The sequence below is a fragment of the Vulpes vulpes genome, chromosome 15 (assembly GCF_048418805.1).
Source record: "Vulpes vulpes isolate BD-2025 chromosome 15, VulVul3, whole genome shotgun sequence".
NCBI classification, from domain to species: Eukaryota; Metazoa; Chordata; class Mammalia; order Carnivora; family Canidae; genus Vulpes; species Vulpes vulpes.
In genome coordinates, this window is record NC_132794.1 from 63,076,078 (window position 1) to 63,097,427 (window position 21,350).

Sequence of the window (21,350 nt, forward strand, 5' to 3'; positions counted from 1 at the left end):
GCAGCAGACACACAACACACTAGAATTGAGAAACTCAGCCCAATAAATGCAGAGGAAGATATTATGTCTCTCATTTGGAGTGCCAATAATATGAACCCACAGGAATGTTTTTCTAAGGACCTTACTCAGCAAACACATTGAACCCCCGAGGATTATTTTGCAGTCTCTAGAATATCCTCCAGCTTTTCTTGGGGACTTCATATTCTCTGCCCACTCCATGGCTGATGCCATTTGAGTTGCCAGAGTCTTCCAGCCTGACTATAAATTATACATTCCACACTGACATATTTTTTCTTTACAAGGTAGAAAATAACATCTCACAATTTTATACATAACGTTCATTTTTATTTAACAGATACCTTCATTAGATATTCATTGGAAAGAGGCTCGTTGTGAGCAGCAACTAGATGAGGGGAAAGGGGTTGAGTATCCAGAATTTTGAATACCACGTTGCCAGTGTACCTGAGGAATATGGTATACCAAACTTCTGGTACACCTGCAGAATAATGATCATTTTGCTCCAGTCAACAACAACAAAATAAACTGTAGGCACATCAGAATAGGAAAGGGAGAATGTAACAGTAAATAAAAATGAAAAAAAAGGGGGGGAGGTGTCAACTAGTAGAGAAGTTCAATCCCGCACTGATTAAAGATCCTTGAGTAGTTCCCACTCTTCTACTCTTCAGCCCTATGGTTTATGCCCGATTTCCGGAGAATGTCTCCACCACTCTCTCCCTTCCTTTGGGAGAAGAAAGGCTGATTGGGAAAAGTTAAGTTTCCATCATTTCACTGAATTGCAAAATGTACTCAGCCTGATAGTTTTATTTATTTATAGGGTTGGTGCCTTTCAAGCTACCTTTCTGGAGATTGTGGCAAGTTACTGCCCTGAGTATAATCTTTTGTGTAAAGCAGAGGTTTCCGATGAGCATGCCAAATGTGATTAGGTTGACTTGGTTATATCAGAATTTGCTTCAATACTGTAAAGAAGCTGTTCAAAAACCAGCCCAAGAATAGTAAGAAACAGTGCCGGGTCAATGGGAATGACACCAAGTTAATGAAACAAGGAGACAGTGAAGCCCCAGTGGCTGAGATGGGGGCTGAGTGAGACTACTTTGGAGAGTGCTGGGGGGATCCTGTGGTCCAGAGATGCAGGTCAAGTGAGCAAGGGAAACCAGGGCCCTAGGGAGAGAGACAATGTGCCCTTCCCTCCCCCACTCATTTTAATATGGAAAAGCCAGTGTGATGCTAGAAGAGATTAAAAAGAATTTTACATTAAAACGTGAGTCTAATTTTCATGAGCCAGCGGAGAGTAGTGGAAATAACACTGGGGGCCGAGCTCTCTGGCTTGCTGACTCTGGGGCCTCGGGCAAGCTGCTTTACCTCCTTGGGTTTTAATTTTACAATTCCTGAAATGAAAGATTTAGAAGATAAAAATCGAAAGACTCTTCCAAATCTTATATTATACAGTCAGCCATGTTCCCGCAGCATTTTATTGGGAAAAATTTGAAGTCTATAGAAAAAAAAAAATGAGCTAACATCCATACAGTCTGCATCTAGTTTCACCAATTGTGAACATTTTGCTGCGTTTGCTTTAACTTAGTGTTTCTGCCTGCCTATCTATCTCCTACCATCTATCAATCATCTGTCCATCCATAGAGCCACAATATCATAATCACATCTAAGAAAAATGACAGTAATTCCATATACTTAACATCCAACTTGAATTCATATCTCTAATTGTACCAAATTCTTGCACTCGATTAGGTCTTTAGCCTTTGACATTTTAAGATATTGAACAGTGCTTCTCTCTCTCTTTTTTTTTCTTTTTTGAAATTTATTTACACTCATTTTCTGGGCAGTCCAATCATTTTGAAGAATGTGTCACACATTCTGGACATGACTGTTTTCTTGCTGTGAAATTTTGCATGTTCCTCTATCCCTCTATTTTCTGCATGCTGTGAGTTAGGTCTGGTGACTTGTCAGATTCAGGTTAAACACCTCCAGCAAGAATGCTTCATAGGCAATTTTGAGTTCTCCATGTCTCATCCCATCAGGAGCTACTTCATGTCAGGCTGTCCCATATTTGTAATGTTAGGTTTGATCCCTTGGCTAAGATGGTGATAACCAGCTCTCTCCAAAGTCAAGGTGCATTTTCTGCTCCTTTGTCATTAGTAATCTGTGGGATAACACTTTGATGTCATGTGAACAAACCTCTCACTTGACTGTTTTAGCACCATCGAGATCCTTACCTGAATCCATCATTATGGTGGGTTTGTGAGGATTGCTTCATTTTATCCTCCCTTCTATATTTATTAGCTAGCATTCTTCTATAAAGATGAATTTTCCTTTTATTTTTTTTCTCTCTCTCTGTCTCTCTCCCTCTCTCTCTCTCCCACTCTGCATGTGTGTGTCTCCCTCTGGCTCCCCCTTCTTTCCTTCTTCCTTTCCTTCATATCACTATGGTCTTACGAATTTCCTTTATATTGAATTTGTAATCAGTTTACTCTCTTTATTCTTTTGGATGTCCAAATGGTCCGAAATTTGGCCGGGGGTGCAGGGTGCGGGGTGCGGTGGTGGTGGCTTTAAGATGGATCTTGTATCCTTTTCATAAGAACACACGGTTTTTGAGCTCCTCCTTGCTATCTAGCAATATAAAATATTTCTGATTCACTTCATATTTGCCTTCCCTGGATCATTCAACCATTCTCCAAGGAGTTCTGTTTGCTTTCATGGAGAATGGTATTCACATCAAGAGCCGGGCAGTAAGTATGCTCATTGCAGGTAAGTGTCATCACTTTTAAGTCTTTTCAAAGTGGGCAAGCTAGGACATATATAGATAATATATATATTATATAAGTTCAAGAATTCATATAATCAAATTTCATATAGAAGGTTTTAAAAAATTATTTTATTTTCTATTTTCATTTATTTTATGTTAGAGTTTTTATTCCTAATAATATTACTATATTTGCTTTGTTTTGTGGTATCAATGGAATTCATTTGAAAAATCCCCCTCCCCCTCCATTTAGTTACCCAGCAGTGTGTTCAAAAAAGATCCTACCAAAAGCCTCCACATCCTGGGGCCTTTGTAGTTCTTACAGATGCAGGGTCTTCTGGCCATCATACCCTGGCTCTTCTTAGATAAGGAGCATAACTCTAACTGGGTGAATCACTGCTGGGGCTTGAGCATGGGCATTGTCCCAGTGATGAGACCTCAAAATTCTCCAGGATTTGAGATTGGCTACCGTCTGCAGGAAGATCATAAAGAAATGGTAAACACCACTTCAAACACCAAACACTAGATTATAATATTAACTTTCAAAACAAATTCCATGAGCTTCCATTTCTGCATCCATAAGATGAAGAAAAATAATGCCTACCTCCCACGAGTGTTTTGCTAAAGGAATGCTGATTGAGTGAGTGAATCACTGAACTAATTAATTTGCTGAATAGAAGCATCAGAGTTCTTGATTGCAAGCAATAGAAATTCCGTATGATTTACTTAAAGAGAAAGGCAATCTATAGACAAGATGCCAGGAAGCTCACAGAAATGACCAGAAGCAGAAGAGCCAGCCTTAGAGTGTGGTTTGGAACCAATGGTAGCCGGAAGACAATCGAAGACTTGCAAGCAGAAGAATCCATTAGGGTGTGGCTGGTGGCACCTTTGCCCCCCAGACATGCCCCACTGCTGCTGGGCCGTCAACACTATGCCACCCTGTTCATCCTGTGCAACTCTTCTATGAGGAAAGAAAAATAGGTGCCATTCTACATGTCTGAGTCTCTTAGCTTCACCATGTAATGCCTGAAAAATGCCTGAATGTAACCATGTGACTAAATTACTGCAATTGTGAAATGGCCATGTCTTCCACGTGCTGAGGAATTCATTCCAAATTGACTATACCTGCATATCTGCCTCTGCCAGGGACTTGAGCACTTTTACAAATTAAAGCTCAGTCAAAAAAAAAAAAATGATGGAGGGACAGGCATGTCAATGGACAGAGAGATAAACAAACAGACAATCTAATTTTAAAAATAAGTCTCAGGCACCTGACTTGAGCAAGTGAGGACATTCGGACAATGACTTTTACTCTGAGCTTTCTGGCACCCAGAACTTGGAGGAAAATGTGATGGATTGTATAGTTTTAATTTTCCTTTTCACACCAGAATTTTATCTGTAGAGACAAAATGTTTTCTGGCAAAAATCTCATGCAGAAGATTTTCATTTGGGTTTTATATGAAAGGTGTTACATGAGCTAGGAGACAGTATCGCCAGTTATGGTTTCACAAACACAGAAAAGCTTTTTAAATGGATAAACCTCACGTGAAATATTTTCTGAAGGCACACTGTATCTTGGAAATGTTTCTGCCAGCCACACTGGAGCCAGGGCCCAGGTGCTTTGGCTCCTCCAATGTAGCTGCCCCCACCCCCAAACCCCCGCCCCTTCTTCCCACCATGCAGCCTGCAGAGTCTGGAAGTACACCTGCATGGTGGGGGGGGGGGGGTGCTCCCCTTTCCAATGTTAAATGTGCAAAAGTTAGGTTTTGGCAGGGATTGGGCCTCCACGAATCGCTGAACCAATCTCCAAACATGGCCCCAAGGGGGCTGCACGTCCTCCACTGGTTTAGGCCTCAGACTCCAGACAAGAGAAGACAGACTGCCACTTTGTTCTGGAAGGTTTGAAATCCAACGTGTGCTCTTGCCCAGATAGCATGAGCCTCAGCAGCAGGAGTATCTGCAGATGGAAATGCTTCTTTTTCTTCTCTTTAATTTCTTTTTCTGGAAGGAGCTCAGCAGCTGCTCCAACTCCTATACAGTAATAGAACTTCTATTACCTAAGAAGCAGCCTGCCAGCAACGTGGAAGCTTGTCAGAAACCACATCACCAAGGGTGGGAATGGCATAGAAGCCAAGAGGTAAGCCCTAAATCATTATATTACACAGAAGAGAGTTGTGGTGGGGGGCACTTAGAGCCTGAAAACCACAGTGAGTTTGGATGCTTATAAAAAATGACCAAAATGCTAGAAACCTCAACTTCATTTCAAAAAAAGATTTGAGATAGGTTTTTGTTGCTGCTGTTGTTGTTGTTGTTTGTTTCTCCACTTTAGGAAAAAAAAATCAAGATGAAGGCAAAAATGAAATCAGGTTAGTGGGATGAAGTGTGTCATCAAAGCATGCCACATGATTCGGTCTGTACCAGTGGGCTGAGCCCTGCCTGAAAAACAAGCCACCAGTTTGTGCCTCTGAGCAGAGCGGGGTGCTTTAGGGTAGGGTGGGGAGGAGGGGCCAGGACCTCAGACCTCATGCAGGAGAAGGAACGGCAGAGGCCTGGATGGACAGACAGTGTTCCCCCTTCTTGGAAAGGACCATGTTTTCTCATACTCCATCTTCAATGGAATCAACTCTACTAGCTCAGGGGGTGGATGCAGATCTTACCGTCTGAGATGCTTTCCCTGCTTCAGCGTCTCCCCCTCGCCCGTCCTCCCTGAACCTCTGGGTTCCCAGAACACTTCTCACACCTTTCATTCAGTGAAGCCAGATGTCTGCCCCTTACTGAAGGAACATCAGTTGCACAAGCATGAAGAAGAGAGGGCACAAAAAGGACTCCTCCTTTTTGTGACAGGGGACGGGGCAGGGAGATACAGGATTCTTCTCTTTCTGGAATCAGATTGATCCTAAAACTAGACCTGAAGTTGTAGTTATTTTACTCATGTCAGAGGACATAGATGGAGGATGGGATGGGGGAGGACCATGCCTCCTCTTGGCCCCCATGCTCCATGCTCCTTCTGGAAACTTTGTCTTCAATTTACAAGTGATAATAATGCCCTTGAGATTAACATCTGGATAACAGAGCACATGCGCACGAGCGTGAGTGTATGTGCACGCACACACACACACACACACACACTTAAACCAAGCTGATTACATACATAATTATTATCTCAACCTTACAGACCCGGAAACCCAGCCCTAGGGTAGTGAAATGACTTCCCCCAAAGAAGGAGCAAAATGCACAAGTGAAGTTTGAGTCTTCTGCTCCCACAAAGTATATTGATGATAAAACCATCCATGACTTTAGCAATTATTTCACACGCTGAACAATTAACTAAATAAGAGAAAATATATTATAAAGAGGGGGGATTTACCATGTAAAAGCAATTTCAATTAAGTCCCCTGATGTGAACTAATAACTGCCAGACTCTGTGGTAGTGGTTATGATGAACCATGACTGATTAATAAATTTCTTACGTTTTATTTGATTATTATAATCTAAGATCTACACACTTATATTTTCACAAATTATGCCCTTCACAGTGTCAGCTTATAATATTCTTATACTTTCTAAAAAATTAAGGTAACCAATTATTTGGTTTCAATTAGTATATTCAATTATTAGAAGGTGAGGTATAAAGCAAATATAAAAAGATAGTTCTTTGCTCATATTGACACTGCATTCCAAACAGGAAAGACCAAAGTATCATATGAGATCAATTAGTATCTTCATGATTTGGTCTTTAAGATTCAATTCCTAAAAGGAAGGCTCTCAGCACACACAACAAATAGAAGTTGGGGTGAGTGGTCAAGACTGAATTTATGTACACTGCCACCAGGTGGAGGCAGAGTGCCATGGGCTGTGGAGCCTGCAAGGGTAGTTGGAGAATTTGCTAAAATTGCAGATTATGGTTCTGGGTTCAAGCCCTAGAGATGTAAAATCATACATGTTTCTATTTCTTATTTATTAGGAACATTTGCTGAGATAGGAAAATGCAAACAAGCTATTAAACATTTTAAATAGCTCTTTAGAGGGGTTTTACAAATGAGAAGTATAGTTTCATTTTCCCCTTTAATCTCTTAAGGTTCCTTTTCTCAGAGATACTTTCCAAAAAAAAATTCTTGGCTCCTCCTTATTTTGCTTTCATGTGAGACCTCCCAAATCTCCGGATTGTTTGGCACAAACTTCCAAAACTCAGTTTCAGGCTATAACCTATCTCCCTGCCTCTCCTTCAAATGGTGAAGGGCATTTGGAGGGTGGTGATGAGGAAGGTGATGGAGAGTGACCAGCTGTCCTGGGTTTTGTCCTAAACTGTCCCAGGGTCCTAAACTGACCCCTTAGTCCCAAGAAAGCCAAAAAATATGTATTTGACTTTCCTTTTCAGACTCTCTGCTCAAAGGCTGTCATTTCTTTCCATTGGCGGGGTGGGGGAGAGGCAAACTATGCCCACCATTTGATGAACCCCACAAATTCCATGTATAAAAACCCTCCTTAAGTATGAGTCTCTGCTGCTAGGTCAGGGGATGTGCTTTATATTTTACACGGATGCAGGATATATAGAGATGCATAAATGTGTGTGTGGTGAAGTGGCAACGCAGAGCCAGTGGGGCAACCGTCTCATGTAAGTAGAGCCTCTAAGAAGTCCCTGATGAGGCTGCCCTGCCAGGTGGAAGGGAAACAGGAAGGAAATCATCCCCAGCTCCCGCAGGATGTCAGCGCTGGAGCAACCACTGGAGGCTCTGGAAGGGTTATATTTAGCTCAGCTCTGTTAATAGCTGGCCCCCTTGGATCTCCTCAGGAATGGATCAAGGAGAGTTCTCAACGGTGGGAGTGAAATAACACAGGTTTATGAATTGAAAAGATTATCTTCAAGGAAATGACCTAAAAAAGGATGACTCTAGGGGGATTTGATGAAAACGTTAATGTTATTTGGTGAATGGCTTTCCTGAGCACTTTATATTCATTATATTCATTTCCTGTACTCTTTCATGTAATTGGTCCAATCAGAATTTAGCTTTTCTTTAGGACGAGAATTCTCTGTCAAGCTTGTGTTCTTGGGCACATGGTGCTAACAAAGCCTCCATACACCTGTCACCTGCCAGCACCTATTACTGAGGAGACCAACGGGATGTGGTCATGTCCTTAAAAACAGGTTTGGTAAGAATTACCTTCAAACCCTCCAAAAAATAACGCAGAGATGCTGACCCTGGAGGCGATGTCACAGTAGGATGGCAGGGCCATCTTGCCCCAAGGCCCCAAGTGGATACAATGAACAAAGGCAACACGGTGGCACAAATACTATTAGAACAACACATTTATTTATTTATTAAATCGGTGGCACAAATACTATTAGAACAACACATTTATTTATTTATTAAATCTGAGCCTGGGAAACAGAAGACAGCTGAAAAATATGGTTGAGTTCCTAACTTGACAATGAATAAGCAGGGTCTGATTTACAGTTGCACAGGTGTGAGACTGCCATATGTTGTGTAAATAGCCGTGGGTCCCTTTAAGAAAAGAAACGATGTGAAGACAAAGCTCCTTTGTACTACTGACTGGACGCCTACCTGATTTTCGGAGAATAAAAGAAAAGCCACCTGGATAGAGTTGCCAGATAAAATCCAGGATGCCCAGTTACAATTAAATATCAGATAAACAATGCAAATGTTTGGGTATAAGTATGTCCCAAAGACTGTATAGGTATAGGTATGGGTATAAGGATGTCCCAAAGACTGCAGAGGACACACTTATACTAAAAGTACTATCCACTGTTTACTTGAAGTTCAAATTCACCTGGCTTTTCATTTGCTGAATTTGGTAACCCTCTATCTGGGATCAAAAAGGAAAAATCTGTGAGATGAGAGGGGAGTGCTGTCACTAAGACAAAGGAACAGGAGATAGGGCAAGCATCAGCTTGCCCCAGAGGAGGAGACGCTTCACCAGTGAGAGAGCCCAGGAGTGTGGAGAAGAAATGTTGGATTCCCCAGCAGAAGCTCCCAAGAGCCCCTCCAAAAAGCTTCAATGTTTTTTGGCTCGCTTTGTTTCTGCTGGAGCGAACGATTGGGCACTGAAAACTATTTTATCTGGCTGTGTTGGGGCATATAATATTCCCTTTTAAATGGTTGAAGGCCGGCCTTTCAAAAGAGGTGATGAAGATTAAAGACCCACTCAAGGGAAAGTAATGGGGAGTCAAGGGGAAGGATGAAAGAACAGGAGGAAATTATGGAAACAGACTGTAGCCGATTTCTAGAAGGCGGGGAGCAGGTGTGTGGAGAAGTAACAGCTCTCTGTGGAGAGCCCTTGGAGCTTTCCGGGGGGACCTAAATTCAGAACATCCAGGCATGCCAGGGGAAAGGAATTGGGCTTTGTCATCAAAGGGTGGAAACCTACGACCCCCAGTCCTCACCAGCAGCTGGCGGAGCATCCCTGGCAAGAGGTTCTGTGCAGACGTCAAGAGGGAAAGGGGTCATCTTAGAAACTGCAGGTACAGCTGAGGGCACAGCAAGTCATCCGGGCTAGAAATAATAGTAGAGGAGATTGAAAGTCTGCAGATAGAGTGATGGGGGCCTGGGGATCTTCCTCTGCTGGGGGTACTGACTACAGTCCCCTGCCAACCCCAGCCAGGGGAGAAGTTTCCTCCCCAGAGAAAGGGAATGGCCTCTGAGGAAGGACCTCCACCTGCCTCCCTCCCTCTGCCCAATACACAAACAGAAATCATAGAACTTCCAATCAGTTTATTTATGCCATGACCTTAAATATAAACAGACAACCACAGATCATTGACCATGGGAGGAAATTTGCCACCCTTCCCAGGAAGCCCCCCTTCCCAGGAGGGCCCTGAAAATGACCAAAATAGACAAGAAAAAAATAATAAACTATATGAACAGATAATAACATCAAATACGGGGGAGGGGGGGCGGATTTTTTTGAAACTTCTAATTAGATCCTTAAATATGTACGAAAACATGACCTGCCCTTTCTCCTGTTAAAAAGAAAAGCAACCCCCAAATGCAAGCATTTATGCTAGGCCCTGTCACCAAACTGGGGGCTTGATACTAATCTAATTACAGTTTCAGCCTCCCCCAGAAACGCAGTCTGAACCGGTCAGTCAAGAATTCTCTGGTTGACAGCAATGAGGTCACCTGTCACGTGGGCCTTCTCCATCCCCCCAAAGGAGATGAGGTAATCCACCTAACAAGACCCCTGTCCCTTCCCCTAAGGGCAGGTGACACTGGCCAAAACCATCCTTTCTTTTCTTTTGCTAATAACGTCTTGCCCCATCCTCCCTCCTGTAGCACCTTCCCAGTTTGTACAGCTCCCAGAGCACCTCTCTGCTTGCTGGCTGGATGGAAGACTGCCCCATTCATGATGCTAAAGAAAACCAATAGATCTTCCAATTTACTAGGGTGGAATTTGGGTTTTTTAACATCCCCCCAAAAGAAGAAAATACAATTAAATTGTGAAACAACTGCAGAACAAAATACTCTTGGCAATTTTAAGCATGTTTCCAAAATAAAAACTCAACAGAAGGCTTAAAATAGAAAGAAGGGGGTATCTCTCATAAAGTAGAACAAGAAGACAAAGATGTGGGTGATATGACGGGAAATATAAAACCCACAGAGAATCGATTCGGGAAGACCAACATTCACATAAGAGATATTTAAGAAAGAGAGAACCAAGAAAAAAACTATCAAAAAATAATACTGAAAAATTCACATAACTGAATCATAAGAGCTAACATTTATTAGATGTTCCTTGTGTGTTTTATAAGTATTAACTCATTTTGATCCTCCTATTAACCCGATGAGGAAGCTATTATTACTATCCCATAGAACAGAGAAGAAAACTAAAGCGAAAGAGGTGAAGTAACTGCCCAATGGCCTGTGGTCAGCAGGGCCAGGACTAGGGTTCATACCCTGAATCCAGCTCCAGAGTCCAAGCTCTTGAGCTCAACGTGTCTTAGTCTGGGATCCCTGTGGAAGGCACAAGTTTACTTGCTAACTCCTCAGCAGGAAGTGCAATGATAGGCAAGTACGAATGAGGGAAAAGAGATAGGAAGGCAGGAAAGGAGGGAGGACAAATATGAGAGAGTGCCTAGGCTGGCTGTAGATGCGTAACAAACACAGGGGACTGCTTTTCAACCTCTTACCCATCCAAACAGGAGGAAGTAGGAGATTTGATCTCCTACCTCCCACTTCCATTGGTCACACGCATCAGTGGGATTTTTAGCCTCCTTCCCTGGCACTTCTTGGCTGCTCCATCTAGGCCTTCCAGAGCCCACCAAGGAAGCCAGATCCCACTGCAGCAGCAGGAGCAACCTAGCAGCCAGGCAGGTGGGCATAGGCAATTGGGGCACCCATGTGCTTGCATGTCTGCCACAGTGTCTCAGGCCCAGCCTGGCACATGTGGATGCTAAGAGGACCCACAGATCTCGCACTCCAGTGGGAATAAGGAATTCCTAGGGCAGGTGGCAAAAGACAGGTGACATGAGGAATGAGGAGAGTCCTGTTGAGTCATGCCTGTCAGTGACAGGAAGCATCAGAGCAGCTGCCACTGAGGGGTTGGTGTTGACAGAGACAGAAGTCAACAGTGATTGAAACCCCCACGTTGAGGCCTTCAAGTATGTTGGCTAATGCCAGTGATCTTCCTGCACGGCCGTCAGTACATGGCAGCCAGACCACCTGGGGGAGATACACAACTGGATATGGCACATTTTCCTAGGCAGAGTCACCATGCTGGTGACTATGGATACAGCAAAGACCTCTGCCCAGTTGCCGCCCTATGCCAGGACTATTCTAAATACTACATTTATGTTCACAGCAATCTCATGAGGCTCTTTGTGATTTTACAGACAAAGATACAAGCACAGAGAGGATTAGAAACTTAGCACCATAGCTGGCATGTGGGGGAGCCAGGTTTTGAATGAGAGCCATCTGACCCCGGTGTCAGTACACTTAACCATCACCACGATCGGCCAGCAAATGAAAAAGACTTCCCACGAGGTGGATATTTGGAACATCAAGAATAAGAAAATGATTCTAAAAGCTTCCAGGGCAACAGATTGCAGCAGGATGTGAGTCAGAATGGTGCTAGTCTTCTTAGCAGCAATCCTAAAAGCAAAGGAACGATGGGCAGCCACTTCAAAAGTGTAAAGACGATACATTGTCTACCTAGGATTTCACATCCAAATTGTCAGTTAAGTACAGAAACAGGATTAGACTCAGCAAAATGGACATTCTTTCCTAGAAAGGAACTAGAGGATCTGCACCAGCAAGAGCAAGAAGTAAACCAAGAAAGAAAGAGGAAGACTTGGCATCCTGAAAACAGGATGTCCCACCTAGAAAGGCCATTAATGGAGAGGCCAGGTGGATGACTCTGTGGCGGGACTGCAGAGGCACTGCTCCACAAGACAGCAGGAAGACACAGGGCTTCATGAAGGAGCATCCAGATCAAAAGTGGACTCAATAGAAAAGAGTGGTGACGGAGCACGTGACAAAAAGATATACTCCGCTGTGCAAAATATTTGCAGTTATAAGGATGCAAACACTAGCTATTGATATAATTAAAAGCATGATGAAATTTGGGGGGGAGAATGAGGAAGGGAAGGCAGAGAGATGAAATCTTCACCTCTTGTAACATTTATAGATTTTAAAATGGCAATAGATGCATAGTTTTTAAACATGGGACGGTAACTGCCAGGAAAAGCTGATAAAATTTCAAAGCAGTTCCCCTTAGCAAAAAAGATTGGCAGCTGGTATAGGGTTGGGCAAGGAACTACTGTTTTGTATCATAAGCATTTTAGCACTATTTGTCAAATTATGTAATTACATAATTACATAATTAAAAAGAACAACATAAAGCTTATTTTTAAAAGAAGCAAGCCCATAAGAGGAATCCACGCAATTAAGAACACAATTCAGGGGGCGCCTGGGTGGCTCAATCAGTTAAGCATCTGCCTCCAGCTCTGGTCATGATCTCAGGGTCTTCGGATGGTTGGAGCCCCTACTTGGACTCCCTGCTCAGCCCGGAGTCTGCTTCTCCCTCCCCCACCCTCTCAATCGTGCTCTTTCTCTCTCTCTCTCTCAAATAAATAAATAAAATCTTAAAAAAAAAAAAAAAGAGAGAGAGAGAGAGAGAGAGAACACAGCTCAGGGAACCCCCAGGTTCTTTCCACAGTTCTGCTCCATGGCACTTGACCAGCTCTTCATGAATCCCCATTCTTGACTCCTCACCTCTGTTTCCCCTTTGGACCTCATCTTTAGTTTGATTATCTGGTACCCTGTGGTTCCGCATTCCGACATCCACCATCCCCACAATGTCCCAGTTTGCTTTCTGTCATTGGCTTTGATACCTCAAACTTCCTCTTCCTCCCCACCCTTTCCCCTAACTTGTAACTCAAGGGGCTCACAGGTGTGGCTTTAATCAATTACAGGTAGCCTCTGCTTTTTGAAAGTTCTCATTGCACCACTTTGCTTTTAAGAAAAAACGACATTAGTGCCAGGTTTTGCCAGCCAAAAGAAATCCAAAGAGGACTTTTGTTGCTACCAAAAAAAAAGGGGTGAGGGGAAGCCTTCAGCAATTGTTTCTATAGTGTTCCAGAGGCAGGGTGAGCTGGAGCAGCGAGAGTGGCGCCACCAAGCGCCTTCTCCGAGAACTACACTCAGTATGTCAGCGTCAAGGTGTGGCAGCTTTGAACTGTTTGTGAGCATCTGTGCTTTATCTCAATTTATTTTGTGCTTCCCTTAACAAAATATGTCCTAATGTATCAGAAAGGCCTAAAAGGGGTTAATTTTTAAGGCCTGGAAATGCTCATTTTTTCCACATAAATTAATAGAAATTTTTTTTTTTTTTTTTTTTTTTTTTTTTTTTTTTTTTTTTTTTTTTTTTTTGCTTTTCAACATTTCTGCTTATGGAAGATTTCATAGGAAAGCTCTTACTTTCAGATAGCAGGAGAAATCTGTAAGGAAATATAATCTGTTTTAATTTTGTGACTCTGACCAAATCACCTCACTTCTCAGATTCCTTGTCTGTATAGTGAGGGATTGAGTCTAAGTGATCTTAAATCTCCTTCTACCTCCAACGTTCTATGGTTTGTACTCTGATCATAGGCTGAGTTGGCAGAGGAGTATAAAAATAATTACAAAGGAAATTGTGTCATCTATTCTATGATTAAGGAAAATAATCCACTGAAAAGTCATATTGTACTCCATTCACATTAAAAAGAAATGTGAAACTCTATACCTGAAACTCTATATCAAAGAATCAATGGTCCAGATCTGAATCAAGGTAAAACTGAGCTTAAATGGAGCAGAAGGTCCCAAAGTCATGGAACTAGACAGTCTTGATCGCACTTCTTTTATGAATCCTTTTATAAGAGAGATATTCAAATCCATATCATAATTCCAGGGTGACCTCTTTAGGGAGAGGAGGGATTTTGGTTTTGAATCCCCTAGCCCCTTGGGAAAGACAGAGGTTAGCTAGAAACAAAGGCAGAGGCTTCCATTAAGAAAGATGGGCCCAGATGACAAAGGAATAAACAAGAGCCCAACAATGCACAGATTTCCCTAGTTAGAGGAAAGAATGATTTCACTGCTATAGGCAAAGGTTTTTTTTTTCTTTCTTTCTCTGAAGGTATATGACACCCAACTGTGAACTTGCTAAGTGGGTCATAGACTCAAAAGAGAAATAATCGTGTGCATTTATAATTACTAATGGGAAAGATGTAAATGGCAGGCTTAGCATACCTTCTAGAGTTAGGGAGAAAGTCTTGTTAGGTATATGAGATTCCAGAGCCCTCATGTCACTCAGTAGATTAGACTTAATGGACCTTTGCAATTGTATCCCACTGGGATGCACCAGGATCCACGGAGGTCAATCCCTTGAAGTTCTAATAATTTGTAAGTCTCTCAAAATACAAAATATTAAGCAAATATTATATATCTTGAAGTAGTACACACACACACACACACACACACACACACACGCGCGCGCGCGCGCGCGCATTCTGAGAAGCAGAAAAGAAACAGAATTCCAAAAGAAAAGGAACAGAAATGAACCCTAAAAATCCTAAAGGAAGAAGGGAAATCATTAATGGTTCTCTGGCCTTTGCTAAAATGTAATTGATTTTTTGAGATAGTTAAGTCTTTCCCAAAAAAATGGACTCATTCTTGCATTATGGCTTTGGTCCCTAAACTGGGGCACATAAAGACAAAATAATAAAGGTAGTCCTTGGTGATGAGAAGTTTTCCACCTTGTATATATTCAATGCACTCTTCTTAAACAGGGAATATCTACTGAAACTTCCTAATACCAGTATGTCGCTCAGTGCCTTACATATTTTGACCATTTGATAACAACCCCTGTGAAATATGAACTATTAGTGGCCACATTTGTGTATGAAGAAATAGTGAGGTTAGGGAACATGCCCAGGTCTCACAGCTGGGGAGTCCATGTTCTGAACTTGCTGGTGGGCCCATCAGCAGTGGTAGAAGAGGTGACCTCCTCATCCCTGGCTGGAATTAGACATGATAATCAGAAGAGGAGCCTAGAAACATTCATGAAAAGTAGAGAAGCATTTAAGATCATATAATAGAGTAAATTGTTAAGAATAAAGACCACCTGGGGCACCTGAGTGACTCAGTCAGCTAAGCATCTGCCTTCAGCTCAGGTCATGATCTCAGGGTCCTGGGATCGAGCCCCACTTAGGGCTCCCTGCTCAGTGGGGAGCCTGCTTCTCCCTCTCGCTCTGTTCTTCCCCCAACGCCCCCCCAACCCGGCTTGTTGCTCTCTCATTCTCTCTCTTAAATACATACATACATACATACAGGCTACTTGATTTTAGATATAAATTTCAAAATATTTGAATCAGCACTAGCTGATTCAATACACAGGTGCCAGCCACACTACCAGTGGGTCATCTCAGGTACACCAGCAGCATAGGCGCTTATCTGAGAATTAACCTCTTCTTTCCCCTCTCCTATCTGGAAGAGAGGGCCCAGCACTGTGTAACAAAACAGCTTTTATATTCCAGGCCCAGTGAAGAATGTACCTCTCTGGCTTTTAGTGGCGGTTCAGAGGGTTCAATGGGTGACCTGGGCCTCTAGGTGGGAAATTCCTGCAAGATGCCTCTCAGAGAGACCCAGTAAAAAAGACCCTATTCAAAACTGTGTTGCAGACTTGCCTACCGATTCTCCAAATTGAGTAAGAGAAGCCAAATTAAGAGTTTTATTCGTCTCTCCAGACCTAGAGGCCCTTATGCTATTCAAAGAGATCATGAATGTCTGAAGCTGGTCTAGGTGTGTGTCTGACATGTAGGGTTGGTGGGTTGAGGGGTGTGGGGTCAAAACACTTCCCACAGACCCAAAAATGTGTTTGAAATCTCATATTTCATCTTTTAAAATCATGCTAATTTTTATTCCTTCCCCATAGTGAATCAGTCCTTGTTTTAAGACAAAATTCCCTCCTGAAATATTCAGTAAATTTTATGCTCCAGAGAGAGGCTCCCTGGTTACCTGAAAGCTTGCGGAAGCCCAGCTCAGCCCCAAGTCTGATACCCCATGCACTTATCCCTCAAATGGGAAGCAGGGCTGGTGGAGAGAGAGCACTGCCTAGGGAGGGGCTGTGTCCCACACGCCCCAGAGCCTGGTAAGCTGTGGTGCTCCAGACAAACCAATGAAGAAATGAATGAATGGATGAACAAATGAATAAAGAGGTGGTGGCTCCTCGTGCAATACCACCCTCAAGGAGGCCTGTCCGAGTCCGCTATGACCTGAATGTGCGCAGTTTCCTCCGATGCCCAAGGCACAAGCCAAACATGTGCACTCGAGACGGACTTTCAGAACAGACCCCAGAGATAGCAAAGGACAAATCTAGCAGGAATAATAAATCACCTGGGAAAAGAGAACCTGAACCCGAGACACAGAGCAGCTGACAAGAGGGGAATTTTATATGGAAACCGATTAGACATGGGTGTTAAACATCTCACCGCCCGCAGCAGGAGAATAAATCATGTCACCAACAGCAATTTGCAGGTAAGGGAAGGTTAAGGGGAATGGAACAGGAGAGCTGGGATACACAGAAGGGCCTCAAAGGTGGAAGGGGACCTCATACCTGGGCCAGGACCCTCCCAAGCCAGAGAGGGAGACACACCAGGTAACCTGAAGGCAACCATGGTGACCCGGCCCGAAACCAAATGACAGGAGGGCTTACCATGGGCAAGAACAGAGAGGTCGCATCTCTCGGAGCGCTGGGGGTTTGCCTGTGATATAGCAGAATGGCAAGTGTGGCCATTGAAATTCATTTATATGACAGCTAAGTAATTGCATGCCATATTTTACTCTGACATGGAATAATATTTGCATTTTTGTAGGCTTCCAACAAGAAGGACGTACCAGTTGTGCACTCTGTGTACTTTCAAAGTTAAATAACAGTCTATAAAATTATGAAAAGGATTTATAATCTGCCTTGATCCCTGGGCTAGAGTTTGATGTATGTGGATTTTAGAATCTAAAACCCTAGGTCAGTTGATAGGACACGTCCAGAACCTGCAAGTCCACCCACAGAGGCAGAAAGTAGATCCATGACTGCCTCAGGCTGGGAATAGGCAGCGGGAGAAATGAGGAGTGAGTGCTAATAGGGACAGGGTTTCTTTATGGGGTGAGGAGCATTTTCTAAAAGGTATTGTACTGATTCTTACACAACTCTGCTAATCTACCAAAACCATTGGATTGTGCACAGTGGGTGAGTTGTGCACAAATTTTATCTGAATAAAGCTTTTATTCATGAGAGACATATATATAGAGAGAGGCAGAGGCACAGGCAGAGGGAGAAGCAGGCTCCATGCAGGGAGCCCGACGTGGGACTCCATCCAGGGTCTCCAGGATCAGGCCCTGGGCTGAAGGCGGCGCTAAACTACTGAGCCACCCGGGCTGCCCCTGAATAAAGCTTCTAAAGCAAAACAAGAAAACCCTGGGTCAGTGTCCTAATTCTGTCCCTTGCTAGTTGTATGCCCTCGAGAAAGCTACTTACCGAACCTCAGTTCTCTCATCTGTACAATGGGTTGATGCCATTGCACTAGCTGCTTCATAAAGGTGATGTGAATCCTCAGTGAGCTCACATTCATGAGAGGGCTGAGCCCAAAGTCCTGCCCATGGTAGAAATGCAATACGTGCCAGCTACCTGTCCATTTGTCCCAACATAACAGATATATGAATTTATTTGAAAGGTGAAGTTTGAGGTTGGACTGACTGTTCCCATGGGAGGCCCCTCAGACCTCCAGGGAGCCTAGGGACCAGTCATCGAGTTTCCTCTGGCTATTTTCTGCCAGAAAGCTGACCTCGAGTTGCATTTACTGGAGATCTGGCTGCCCCAGACTATGAAAACATCATAATTCTTTGCTCTGGGCTGGAATTAGATTCACTCAGCACGGTTATTCACCGAGTGCAGGCTCAGTTGGCAGTTATGTAAGTCTTCGGTTAATTATCTTATTATGACTTGGTCAATGCTGTTCATCTGGGAGACGAAAATCTTTCAAAACATGAGACCCATGGAGTAAACTGATGGTTTCGGTGGTGAAGGTATTGTGAACTCCTTCAGCTCTGTGGTTTGGGTTGAAATTTGGGGGAGCTTGTTGGGGCGAGGGAAGAATGGCATTTTGTGCCACTCCGTGGTGCCAGGATGGCAGCACAAGTGACAGCTTGGAGCTTGGGGAGTCTGGAGCTTGCAGGAAAAAGAAGAAAGTTCTCTGACTCCTTCTGCTCCTTCTCAGCTGCGAAGACCCAATTGCAGCTGCAGGATCCGGGGCATTCTGAAAGCAACTGCTAGGTAATCCAGCTCACATTCCTGTCACGGAGGTCGTCTTTTACTCACCGATACGACTGAGGTCAAGCTATGGTCCTAAGTCACGATTGTCCCAGGACAAACGGAAGCTTGATGCGGCTTGTTGCATTTTCTAAGTCAACTCTTACAGAGCACTTTGAATCTCAGGCAGCATCTGCCAGGCTCAGCAGCAGAGTCAGTTGCTAAAAGGAAGAGCCACCTGGGGACTTTGGTCCCAGGTGGCTCTGATCTTGCTCAGGGTGTTCAATGTTTGTCCCTTGTCAGCAACGCATACAGCACGGTGGACGCCGACCCTTCCCAGACTCAGGAGCTACCCTTTTGTCTCTGTGTCAGCAAGCAGAGAAAGTGTCGTGCCTATAGAAGTTCAGGGTAAGAAAAGGGGTGACAGCTGTCCTCTGAGAGACTTCCCGGTGTGGTAGTTATTCATTGAATGACCCAACTGTGGTCTACGGCCTGACCTTTGGTCTTAAGAAGATGCAGAGCAAGTGACCACAGTCACTTGGCCATAAAGCCATTCTCTTTCTGGAGGGAGTTCTGCGGAGGAAGACCCCTGGCTACGGCAAGGTGTTGGGTGGCCCTGGATCAGGGCAGAGAGGAGTTAGGCAGGTGAAAGGTGGCAGTTGTTAAGGCTGCGTGGGCCAGCCGTCTCAGGGTCTGACTTCAGGGTCTGACGTACCAGTAGGTTGGGAACCCTCAAAAGATGAGGGTTAATGTCAACCAAGACAGAGCTCCGATGGACACTGCCCACCTTTGTCTCGGGGGCCTCTCTTTTCTCTTAGTTTCCATGGTGAATATGCCCTTGTGATTAATTGACACTGTCTACTCCAAATGCATTAAAATATCACATTAGTCAAATCTCAGAGTCTTGGAAGCCACGGCATCTCTCTCAAATTTTGACCCAAACCTATGGGATCTGGTTGGACCTCCCCCGCAAAAGATAACTTATCTTCCTCATTCTTTGAGGGAGTCTCACTTAGTATTAATATGAACAGACTAACATTTACTGAGTACCTGGGCTGTGCCGGGCATAATGCTAAGAACTTGGCTTATACTAACTCATCTAATCCTCATCGAAACCTCATGAGGAGGGTTCGGCTGTTACCGCCACTTACAAATGCGGAGCCTGAGGCACAGAGAAGTTAAGTAATTGGCCAAAGAGTGCACAGCTCCTAAGGGGGGAAGGCAGTGTTCGAACCCAGGCAGTTCAGCTCCAAAGTCAATACCCTAATCCAGCGTGTCACAAATAGTAACAGTCACTACTTGAAAGGTCTTCTCCAAGGAGAAAAAAAATTAACTAGATGCCAAGCTCGAGTTTGCTGGACTTTTCAGACTCTATTTGGGTGTCGAATCTAGTCTTTATGAACAAGTAGAATTCGCAGTGGCCAGCCTGGAACAGGGAAGGAGGCGTCTGTCCTCCTGTCTCACCTGGGCCCCTGCTCTTGCACTCAGTCCTCCGACCTGCTCTATAGTAATCATTCCAGAGACTTGTATTGAGCACTTTCTATGCAACCGACACTAGAGAAAGACACACAGTCACTGTCCCCTCCCCGAGGACCTCTCAAATATCGTAAGAGATTGTTATTCGCTTCCACCTGTATTATCTAATTAATCCTCAGAATCACCCCCTGAAATAAAGGAAATGGGAATTGATGCACCCATTTTATAGTTGGGAATACTGAGGCACCCTGCTTACTGCTCTGCCTCCGTGTCTCCAGTCATCACACCAGCTTGAATTCCGAATGAAGCTCTATTTTAAGTATTATGTCTTCTTGCCTCCAAATACCTAAAGTATTTCACTTTAGGCTAATCACACAGCCCAGGTACACTTTCATGGCCAGTCTGTTAGTGGGCTCTCACTAGTCATCAGTGAAATGAGAAATAAAGATGACAGAGAGTTTTTCCACTACACTAAATTTCTCCTATTTAAAGAACTGTCCCCTATTCTGAAATTCTATTCTTCCTACCTTTTGGTATTAAAATGAGCTTTTATAAATATTAGGTTTTCTAAAATTTTTACTGCATTTTCATGGCAAAACAAGACACTGGTGATTCTTTTATTTTCCAAATCTGTTTACTGGTCTTTGAACCATTGCCCTAAAATGCACTTGATCCCGGAAAGACAGTAAGTGCAGCCCACCTGCCAGGGCCATAGGTGCACCTGTCACTCCGTGCAGTACCTAAGGTGCCTGAGAGTGTGACCTTGACTGGGAGGGCAGGGACGCTGTGAGGAGACTCGGACAAAGCGAAACAGAGAGCAGTGCTATGCCGCCATCCCTTCGCTCTGATTTGCACAAGACACATGACTTTCCATAGCCATGGCAACTAGCCAAAAATGATAAGGCTGATTAATTCCACAAGTGCATTATTCACATGTCACCAAATATTGACTCTTACCTACCCCCTCCCCCGCCGCCATCTGCCCTGGTGTGTCAGATCAAAATAAATCAGCAAACAAAAAGTGGCAGGCAGATGACACCCCAGGGATGCCACAGCCAATTGCGTAAGTCCCAGTGCTGGGCTGAGTTCGGAGTGGCTGCCCCATTTCTCCAACTTTCTTCTTCCCGGGTGGCCAGGAGGGCACATGTACACACACACACACACACACACACACACACACACGCAGGTTTTAGAAGTCAGCAGGATGAGCATGCAGGGAGCAAAATGGTGGGGTTGGAGCAGCTGGCATGAAAAAGACAGAAGAGATCTAGGGTGCAAAACGGGTAGCAGACCACTTGCTGAT